Below are 4,824 nucleotides of genomic sequence, written 5' to 3' on the forward strand. Positions count from 1 at the left end.
TGTCCTCCAGAGCTCTACAAAAAGTATTCAGGGAACAAAAGCTCCCAAGAGTAAACCCAAGAAGATTTCTTAGCCTGGCCCCTGGCAAGGGCTGTGCAATTCCACCTCAGACAAAGGCATTTGAGAATCACTGCAACAGTCCCCCCTCAAAAAAAGATCAGCAAGAACATCCAGCCAAGATCAAACTCACGGATCAAGGAGAACAGCGGAACTCCAGAGCTATGGGAAAGCAACACAGCATTCATGGTCTTTTGCCCATGATCTTTTAGTTTTGCAAAGTTAAATATTTTTTAATTTTATTTTTTTCTTATTTTATTTTTTAAACATTTCCTTTTTTCTCTTTTAACATTTTTTAATTAGTTTTTATTAACAATACCTTTCTTAAAATGACTTTTTAAACCTTCATTACTATAGTCATATTTTATCCATTCATTGTATTTAACCTTATTTTTTGTATACATATAGGGTTGTTTTTGTTTTTGTTTTTTTAAATTTTGGGATACAATTTCTGCTAAAAGATTGAAACGTACCCTAAATCTAACACATGGCTTTGTTCTAGTCTCCAGCAAAAACACATTCTCTCCTTTTTTTTTCTTTTACCAACCAACTTTTCAATTCCTTTTTTAGAATGTTTTTTAAAAAATCATCTTTACAGTCATATTCCATCCCTTCATTGTGTTTATATATATATTTTTTTCTTTCTTTAAAATTTTGGGAGGTAGTTTCTTCTAAGAGACCAAAATACACCCCAAATCAAGTGGGTGTCTCTGTTCTATTCACCAGTCTAATATATATAATATATATATTAGATTAATATATATATATGTATATTTTCTTTCATCCCCCTTTCTTCTCCCCCCCCCCATTTTAGAACTCTTCTGATTTGGTTAGCATACATCTTTCTGGGGTCTTTGTGACCCTTTAGGTATTATTCTCTCGTTCATATATTCTTATCTGTATAAAATGACAGGGCAGAAAAACTCACAACAAAAAAACAAAAGGCAGTACCAATGGCTAGGGACCTAATCAATATGGACATTGGTAATATGTAAGAACTAGAGTTCAGAATGAAGATTCTCAAGGTACTAGCTGGGCTCGAAAAAGGCATGGAAGATATTAGAGAAACCCTTTCTGGAGAAATAAAATCCCTTTCTGTAGAAATAAAAGAACTAAAATCTAACCAAGTTGAAATAAAAAAAGCTATTAATGAGGTGCAATAAAAAATGGAGGCTCTTACTGCTGGGATAAATGAGGCAGAAGAGAGAATTAGTGATATAGAAGACCAAATGACAGAGAATAAAGAAGCTGACTAAAAGAGAGACAAACAGCTACTGGACAACGAGGGGAGAATTCGAGAGATAAGTGATTCCATAAGATGAAACAACATTAGAATAATTGGAATTCCAGAAGAAGAAGAAAGAGATAAGGGATCAGAATTATTGTAGAGAATTTCCCTAATATGGCAAAGGGAACAAGCATCAAAATCCAGGAGGTACAGAGAACCCCCCTCAAAATCAATAAGAATAGCTCCATACCCTGTCATCTAATAGTAAAATTTACAAGTCTTAGTGACAAAGAGAAAATCCTGAAAGCAGCTTGGGACAAGAAGTCTGTAACATAGGGGCACCTGGGTGGCTCAGTGGGTTAAAGCCTCTGCCTTCGGCTCAGGTCATGATCCCAAGGTCCTGGGATCAAGCCCCACATCGGGCTCTCTGCTCAGCAGAGAGCCTGCTTCCTCCTCTCTCTCTGCCTGCCTCTCCACGTTCTTGTGATCTCTGCCTGTCAAATAAATAAATAAAATCTTTAAAAAAAAAAGAGAGAGAGAAGTCTGTAACATAAAATGGTAGAAATATTAGATTGGCAGCAGACCTACCCACAGAGAACTGACAGGCCAGAGAGAACTGGTATGATATATTCAGAGTACTAAATGGAAAAATATGCAACCAAGAATACTTTATCCAGTTAGGTTATCATTGAAAATAGGAGAGATAAAAAGCTTCCAGGACAGGGGCACCTGGGTGGCTCAGTGGGTTAAAGCCTCTGCCTTCAGCTTGGGTCATGATCCCAGGGTCCTGGGATTGAGCCCTGCATCGTGCTCTCTGCTTAGCAGGGAGCCTGCTTCCTCCTCTCTCTCTCTCACTGCCTGCCTCTCTGCCTACATGTAATTTCTATCTGTCAAATAAATGAATAAAATCTTAAAAAAAAAAAAAAAAAGCTTGCAGGACAAACAAAACGAAAAGAATTTGCAAACACCAAACCAGCCCTATATTGAATATTGAAAGGGGTCCCATAAGCAGAGAGTGCCTAAAAGTAATAGACTAGAAAGGAACAGAGACAATATACAGTAACAGTCCCCTTACAGGCAATACAATGGCACTAAATTCATCTTTCAATAGTTACCTTGAATGTAAATGGGCTAAATGCCCCAATAAAAAGACACAGAGTATCAGACTGGATAAAAAAACAAAAACAAAACCCACCAATATGCTATCTACCAGAAACACATTTCAGACCCAAAGACACCTCCATATTTAAAGTGAGGGGGTAGAAAACTATTTACCATGCTGATGGACATCAAAAGAAAGGTGGGGTGACAATCCTTTTATCAGATAAACTAGATTTTAAGCCAAAGATGTAATAAGAGATGAGGAAGGACACTATATCATACTCAAAGCATCTGTCCAACTAGAAGTTCTAACAATTTTAAATATCTATGCCCCTAACATGGGAGCAGCCAATTATATAAATCTATTAATAACAAAATCAAAGAAACACATCGATAATAATATAACAATCATAGGGGACTTTAACACCTCCCTCAATACTCTTAAGCTAGAACTCAATCAAAAGAGGACATTTGGGGGGTGCCTGGGTGGCTCAGTGGGTTAAGCCGCTGCCTTCGGCTCAGGTCATGATCTCAGGGTCCTGGGCTCTCTGCTCAGCAGGGAGCCTGCTTCCTCCTCTCTCTCTCTGCCTGCCTCTCTGCCTACTTGTGATCTCTCTCTGTCAAATATATAAATAAAATCTTAAAAAAAAAAAAAGAGGACATTTGGAAAGAACTCAAATACTTGGAGGCTAAAGAGTATCCTACTAAAGAATGAATGGGTTAATCAGGAAATTAAAAAATTGAAAAAATTCATGGAAAAAAATGAAAATGAAAACACAACTGTTCAAAATCTTTGGGACTCAGCAAAGACAGTCCCGGGAGAAAGCATATAGTCATAGAAGCCTTTCTCAAGAAACAAGAAATGTCTCAAGTGCACAACCTGACCCTACACTTAAAGGAGCCTGAAAAAGAACAGCAAAGAAAGCCTAAACCCATCAGGAGAAGAGAAATAATAAAGATCAGAGCAGAAATCAATGAAATAGAAACCAAAAGAAGAGTAGAACAGATCAACAAAACTAGGAGCTGGTTCTTTGAAAGAATTAATAAAATTGATTAACCCCTGGCCAGAGTTATCAAAAAGAAAAGAGAAAGGGTCCAAATAAGTAAAATGATGAAAAAAAGAGGAGAGATCACAACCAATACCAAGGAAATGCAAACAACTGTAAAAACATATTATGAGCAACTATATGCCAGCAAATTTGACAATCTGGAAGAAATGGATGAATTCCTAGAGACATATAAACTACCAAAACTGAACCAGGAAGAAATAGAAAACCTGAACAGACCCAAATCCAGTAAGGAGATGGAAGTAGTCATCAAAAATCTCACAACAAACAAGAGCCCAGTGCCAGACGGCTTCCCAGGGGAATTCTACCAAACATTTAAAGAAGAATTAATACCTATTCTCCTGAAACTGTTCCAAAAAATAGGAATGGAAGGAAAACATATATATATATATATATATATATATATAGAGAGAGAGAGAGAGAGAGAGAGAGAGAGAGAGTTTTATATATATATTTTATAAAATAAGACCAGCATTACTTTGATACCAAAGCCAGGTAAAGACTCCATCAAAAAGGAGAATTAAAGACCAATAGCCCTGCTGAACAAGGATGCAAAAATTCTCACCAAAATACTAGCCAATAAGATCCAACAGTACAGTAAAAGGATTATTCACCACGACCAAGTTGGATGTATTCCTGGGCTGCAATGTTGGTTCAACATCTGCAAATCAATCAATGTGATACAATACATTAATAAAAGAACAAAAACCATATGATACTTTCAATAGATGCTGAAAAAGCATTTGACAGTGTACAGCAGACTTCCTTGATCAAAACTCTTCAAAGTGTAGTGATAGAGGGTACATAGCTCAATATCATAAAAGCTAACTATGAAAAACCCACAGTGAATATCATTCTCACTGGGGAAAAACTGAGAGCTTTTCTCCTAAGGTGAGGAGCTTGGCAGGGCTGTCCATTATCACCACTGCTATTCAACATAGTACAAGAAGTCCTAGTCTTAGCAATCACACGGCAAAAAGAAATAAAAGGCATCTGAATCAGCATAGAAGTCAAACTCTCACTCTTTGCAGATGGTCTGATACTTTATGTGGAAAACCCTAAAGACTCCACTCCAAAACTGCTGGAACTCATACAGGAATTCAGTAAAGTGTCAGGATATAAAATTAATGTGCAGAAATCAGCTCCATTTCTATACACCAACAACAAGACAGAAGAGAAAGAAATTAAGTGGTCAATCCCATTTATAATCGCACCCAAAACTATAAGATACCTAGAAATAAATCTAACCAAAGAGGTAAAGGATCTGTACTCAGAAAACTGTGCTCATGAAAGGAAATGAGAAAAACACAAAGAAATGAGAAAGACATTATATGCTTATGGATTGGAAGAATGAATATTGTGAAAATGTCT

Source organism: Mustela nigripes, chromosome 9 (genome assembly GCF_022355385.1).
Source record: "Mustela nigripes isolate SB6536 chromosome 9, MUSNIG.SB6536, whole genome shotgun sequence".
Lineage (NCBI taxonomy): Eukaryota > Metazoa > Chordata > Mammalia > Carnivora > Mustelidae > Mustela > Mustela nigripes.